Source organism: Pogona vitticeps, chromosome 2 (genome assembly GCF_051106095.1).
Source record: "Pogona vitticeps strain Pit_001003342236 chromosome 2, PviZW2.1, whole genome shotgun sequence".
Taxonomy (NCBI): Eukaryota; Metazoa; Chordata; class Lepidosauria; order Squamata; family Agamidae; genus Pogona; species Pogona vitticeps.
The window spans coordinates 120,430,936-120,437,692 of NC_135784.1; the positions used below are offsets into that span (position 1 = coordinate 120,430,936).

The window sequence follows — 6,757 nt, forward strand, 5'->3', positions numbered from 1 at the left end:
ACAAGCTATTGATTTGGATAGCATTTTCATCCTCTGTTGGATAGAATATTGAAGCAGACTTCAAGGACTAACTGAAGGAACAGCCGAAAACTATGGGCCATTTTCGATATTTTGCCATACTTCTTCATTTTTCTCCTTTGTCTTTTTTTCTTCTCTTAGCTATCTCTTGCCATCTGCCACCCTCACTCATGTTCATTTTCACTTTTGATCTACGTATTTCCTAAATCCGGTGTGGCGGTGCTGCTGGTGAGCAGAAACAAATTCCTATAAACAGCAGTGAAATAAACATGAAATGAACAGAAATGCTCATGAAAGCCTGAGGGGGGAAAACAGTCTAATTTATTGTCTAGGTTTTTAACTCTGTTTAACAGTACATAAAAACAGCTGCTTACAAGAGCCAACTGAAAGAAAAACAGCATGTTTTGTCATTCCTTCCCCTCTTTCCTGTCTTCTGTTGGAAGAAAGTTCAAAAGGGAAAAAAAATGTTCCGGGATCTCTTGATAGGTCCCAGATATGAGGCATTTCTGCTGAACTTAGAGATAGTGACAGTCTTGGCTACAGAGATAATCAGAGAACAAAATTAGTTGCCAGCTGTTGTTCACAGAGGCAGCACAAAGCATATGTGGACCCTTTGCATCCTTCACATGCTTCAAGTTGTTTTCCCACTTGATCTGTGTTTTGAAAACCAATCTTGAGACATTTGGACAGTAATTTTATGAGCCATCTTCACTTTCAGCTGGAAATTGGTTTCCTGACCTGTGGCTCACTTCCTTTCTCATTCTGCTGTTTGCTCCTTGAGCATTCAGGCTTCTTAGCAAACTAAAGAAAGGAAAGAACAGATTTTTACAGGTTTCAGTCCACAAGACTAAATATTAAAAATTCCAACTAAGATAATACTTTTATTAGAATCAACCCAAATTGCAGAAAATAACAAGAAAGCATTTGAGTTCTCCTGAACTTCTCATTAGGCTGGATGTTAAGCAAAGTGGCATTGCTGTGGGACGGGTTGGCTTGATGTTAAAGTCACCATTCTAAAATGGAGTGTGTGGAGGGGATTTAGTTGACTTAGACTGTTCTCACCTTCCTCTAGGACAAGAAAAACAACAGCCACAAAAACAATAGTTCACAAATAATTGCTGATTTTCCATTTCTTAACATTTTAAGGTAAACTTGGGCCAATGTTAGCAGAACACATAATGTTCATCCTGTAATCCACCCATATGATGGATTGGGACTTCAGACATCTATTGAGTCATGAACCACATGGTATAATCTTGGGATGCATACTCTCTTTCAGCCTGCCTTACTTCACAGAGTCACTGTGAGGATAAAGTGAGGAGAAGACTATATTTGCTGCCTTGAGCATATTGGAGGAAACGCAGGATATATACACATCTAACAAATCCAAATAAATTAATATCTCCCTGATGAAGTGATAAAGAAAGGCAAATATCTCATAAATCAGCCTTTTACAGGGGTGGTGGTGTGTGAGACCCGAGGCAAGGCTATAGAAGCGCTCGCCGGAGTGTTGTCCTCCTTTAAGAGAGAGAAGGAGACCCAAACGTAATCTACGGCTACCCGCGTCACAGTCAGACACCAGGGTATAGACACCTGTGACTTGGAACAGGGTTTGATGAAACTGTCAGTGGCCACCCAGACAGGAATAGAAAAGGCGGGACCAAGGGTGGGGGAGCAACCGTTGGTAGAGGCGGGACATGGTGATATAAAACGAGAGCGGGAAAACATACCAGGAGGTTGGGAATTAATATGGGTGGAGGATCCCTGGACAGGGAGATGTGAGAAAGTGAGGGTGCCTTGGGAAGAGGCAGATTACAGGTGACAAAGGGATTTACCCCCCCCCAAACTGTCTTATTGGGGGGAATCAGAAGCCAGAGAGTGGTGGAGACGATTGAGAGAGGAGAAAGAGGCGGTGGAGAGGGAAGAAAGGGAAAGGAAAGCATGGCGTCTGGAGGAGGCTCACCGGAGGAGATATTTACCGGATCTTGGGACCCCTATGCAGAAGGAGCCGACCCCTATGACCTGGAGAGGGGAGATGAGGAGACCTTACCCCTGATAGATGTGGACATTGATGCTAAGGAACCGGGTGAGACTAACCTATTTTCTAAGGGAACCTGGTATGATCCAAGTTACAACCCCTTTTTACAAGATGTATGGACACCCTCATTTGACCCATTGGCAACAAGAGAAAAGAACAATGACAAGTTTAATGTTGACACTTCTTTATTTGATGTTCCAGTAAATCCTAGTTCTGTTTTCCAAAAAACTGACCATCCTGTATTTGTGTCTGATAAGCCTGAGGTAACAATTGAACCCTCACATGGTGATAACCATGTTGATCTACTGCAACAAAGTGCCTTGTGACATCTCAAAAACCAACAAATTTAATTTAGTATAAGCTTTCATGGTATACACTTTGTGGCCGATTTACGCACACTGAAGAGGTGGGCTTTCACCCACAACAGCTCATTCTGCTAGCCTTTAAGATGCCACAAGACCCTCTGGTATTTTGATATACCAGATTACTTGAAATTGTCCTTTGCTCCACAGATCAGGGCCAGTGGACAAAGTGGTCTGTGGATCTCCAAGCAACTTTTGGATTACACTGCCCATCATGTCTCGCCATTAGCCTGCTGAGACTGAAAAGAGATTGACTCCAACAGCAGCTTGCCGGCCAAGGGTTATCTACCCCTGGCACCCTTGTCCATTTATTTGTGAGGGAAGGCAAGTGGGCAATTCTCAACTTTCCCTTCAGCTCAGCCTTCTGTTTTAGGCAAAAATGAATTTGGCATGCTGAAGGCATATGCACTGACATTAAGGTGAAATGGTGACACAACTCAGTCTAATCCTATGGAAACTCTTCTGGATGTGGGTACTGCCTTCACTTCAGGCAGGATTACTTCCTAGGTATCAAATAATATCAATATTACCATGACTGACTGTTTACTATACAATTACATGTTTCAGCATTGTTAACAGTAGAAAATGGCCTTCTAATCTCTTGTCATCTTTTGCAATTTTTGGAGCTTTTCTGGGGGGGGCAATGGGTGTTTTGCTGTCTTAATGTCTTTAGCTCTCTAATTACCTTTGTGAGCATGATGCTTAGTGGCATTTCTGGTTAAAGTCCTAATTAGCCTTCTATAACTAATGAGCATGTGAAAGTTTGGCTTGTGGCTTATTATCTTACTCATTATTATGAATGATATGGTGAGAGCTTAAAGCCTGCCAGTTTTACATGGAGACATAATTATTTATGAAAAGGCCATGCCCCAGAAATGGAAATAATTATAATTAGATTTAATCTTTTCATGGTTTATGTATTTTTTGTTTCAGGGAAACAGATGCCTATAGGGCATTAATTACCAATAGGGGAAATTTAAGGCACTTCACCATACTGACATGTCTAAAATACAAGTGCCTAGAGTCTAAACTAATCTATGATCTTGACAGAAATTATTATTCCCTTTTGTACAGACATAGGCAAGCTTCTCAAATATGTTTATATACGCAAAGAAGTACAGATTTAATTTGCTTTGTAGGTCCCACATGGCATTCCTCACTGTTTAAATGGGCACATAAGTTTCCCTTATATCTTCCATGTTTCAAACTTGGAAGACATTTTAGAGTGGCAGGCAGAGATATTCAAAAGAGGTCATCCAGAGTGCAGGGCATCTTGGCCTCCTTTCCTGCCCGCAATAAACCTGGAAATTATTTCCCAGCTGTGGGATCCTCCGTTATGCCTCCTTTCTTCTACTCTCTCAAAATATATTTGTGCATTAGCCTTTCCTTGACTTTTTCATTGCTCTCTGACATCCAGAATGCTGACACAGCAGGATGCCAGGCGTTGGGGAACTTAGGATATGCAGTTTTGCTACTCAATAGGAAAACTGCATGTCTTTGAATCCAAGTACCTGATTATTTTGACCATACGCACAACAGTGGCCCAAGAATGAAGACCCACGGAATCACAGAGCAGATTTTGCAGCCCACCTACTCCAACTTTTGCTTGATATTGGGGCTCTTGAGATATCTGGTGGCTGTTAAAAGGTGAGAGCATTACTCTACTGATTGCTTACCTGAAAACTGAAAATTCAGCATCTCTCTCTCTCTCTCTGTGTGTGTGTGTGTGTGTGTGTGTGTGTGCGTGTGTGCGTGTGTGAAGCTTGATTGTTATACATATTATTCATCCATCCCCCCTCTCTTTCTCTCGTTTTCTCTTAGGTCAGAAGGTGTTGGCAACATAGCTATATAATAGGGATGGGCATGAATTTCTGGTTTGGTGGTTTGTGCCATTTTGGACAGTGCCCATGCAAGTGTTCTACAGTTCATCGCCCTGCCCCCTCTGGTGGGCAGGGTGATGCAGAAGCAGCAACCCAGCTTCCCTGCCCCACCTCCTCCAGCCCCTGCTTCTGAATGGGTGCCCACCAGAGGGGGCAGGGTACTGAACCACAAAACTCCTGTTCAGCCTTCATTTGAACTGGTATGAAGTGCTGGACCAACAGCTTTTGCCCGTCTCTACTACATATATCTGCTTTCCAGTGCAGTTTTCTAGTAGCGTTATGTCCAAATTCAGTTTTGACAGAGTTCAGACACTGAATTGAACAGATCTGTTCTCGTAGGCCTACTCCAGGATGTGCCCATGTATGGACAATAATTTGTAGTGTTTATTAATCCTTTCCACTGCTATTTTTGTTACAGCCATGAAGCAAGAGACAAATGTAGGAGGGCTTCTTGACAAGCATGTAGTTCCCATGTTTTCTGTTATTCATGGATGCTGCTGCAAGGATGTGTCAGAAGGGAAAATATTAAAAAACTGAGTTCTCATGCTTCTTGGGATCAGTGGCCATGATCCATACAACTGAGATCATGTTTGTGGCATCCACTAGAAGTAGGATTTTTTTCCTTCTTTGTCCAGCATGGCTCTAAAACTTCCATAAATCCTACCTGGCTAGATAGAACTATTATATCCTTTGGAAGTCAGTTGATTATTTGTAACATAATGAATAGAAACCGTAGTCGATCAAACAAAGAGCCATACACTTATGACATACACCTGTCAGAGTACTGTATAGTTCCCCCCCCCCCCTTTGTCACTGAAATAAAGTGTCTTGGCAATTTATGAAGCAAATGTGCATGAAGAGTTTCTGACATGCTGAAGTACTTTACATTGTATAAAAAGGTGTTATGAAGCAAAGTAGTCTTTTCATCTTTTTGTCATTCACTTGCACTATCTAATGGCCACTGACGTCATGATTTCTTTCTAGAGCAGCCATTCTCAATAGGGGCCGTACGGCTCCCTGGGGAGACCTGGGACATTTGAAGGGGGCCACAGATTGGAAACAATTCTTCACATACCACCTTATGCAATTTATACAATCCTGATTCAGCTATATTTCTTTTGTATCGTGTTTATGGCCATGGGCAAAACTAAACAAAACAAAAGTTGGGAATGGCTGTTGTAGGGACAAGTTGTAGACTTGGCAGTTGTGGCTCTTAATCTAAAGTTTGATGTCCCTTTTGATGCAAGAAGGTGTCTCAATGTCCCTGACCTAATATAAAATCTAGTCTACAAATCATCCAGTTTTAGTTCACAGAGGCTTATAAAGTCTCCTTCCTCACCCCCACCCTTTCCTAGGCCTTGCCACTTGGAATAAGGACATAAATCCCTAGGAGAAAGGATTCCACTTATGTGCAACTTCTTTCTTCAGCTGGGATGTGCAATGGCACACAAAGTCTGTTGTGCCCTCACCTGGGACTTGCTGGAGTTGGTCTCAGTAATGGCTCTGTAAACCTGTTCACTGTCTGGCTTCCATGAAAAGCCAATGGGGCAGCTCACCAGCTCCTCTGTCTCCTTTTGACCTAGTGAAGCCATTGAAGCAGTGGTGATTTTCAGACATTTGAGGGCTTCCCCAGTCTCAGAACTCCAAATGTTTCACCAGGTGCAAGGAGATCCTGAGGGAGTCTCAGAATCTGGAGGGTGAAGGTTCCAGGAAACTTTAAATTAATGATAAAAGGCTGTGGTTGATTATGTCTGACCAGTATATCAAAATGGGCATCTGTACATTTTTAATAAAAGAGGTTACCACTATCTTTTTTTTTTTTTTTTTGAGAAAAAGAAGCTGTATGATCTGTAGCATTACCTGCAAAGGACAAGGAGAGGGAGGCCATCTCTGTTTTGTGTTCCTTCACATCCCCTGTAGTTTCCATGGAAACTGGCTGACAAAAATGGAGATGGAATACAGCTCACTCATAGAAATTGATGTGTTCATTTCACAAACTTGTGACAAGAACTGAATCCTTTTCCAGTCTCTGGTCCATAGTTGAACTGGGATTCCAATCCATACACATGCTCTTTCCAGAAGACCCATGTGCAATCTATTAATGCAAATAAAGTTTCCCAATTTGCTTCTCCCATGCCCACCCTTTGCTTAAAGACAACACTGAAGAAAAATGAAGATGTATTTGCTTCAACCATTTTTGCAAAGTTTTCATTCATTACAGCTGTGGCGGGATGGGCCACTAAGGGCAAGTGACACAGAATCTTCTACAATTGCCAGGTAGCCAAAGAAATGGCTTTTGAAGAGTCATGTCAGCAGGAAAGGAATGTTAGGAGGCTGACAGCACTACCTGCAATCCTATTAAACTGATGAGCAAAATAACATTCGTTGAAACTCAAGTACTTTGACTTAACCGTGTTGTGAAACTGAATCACAGTCTTTGTCTCTGAATCTCCAAAGTA

General features: G+C 42.1%; 1 long non-coding RNA gene across 1 annotated transcript; it reads right to left on the reverse strand.

The window, feature by feature from the left end:
• Nucleotides 1-319: 319 nt before the first annotated feature.
• LOC140704521 (uncharacterized) lies at nt 320-6,267 on the reverse strand. Its single transcript, XR_012083747.2, has 2 exons — nt 6,159-6,267; nt 320-819 (listed from the first exon to the last, which is right to left on the reverse strand). It is a non-coding gene; the product is annotated as an uncharacterized LOC140704521 (long non-coding RNA).
• Between the last annotated feature and the right edge of the window lie 490 nt (nt 6,268-6,757).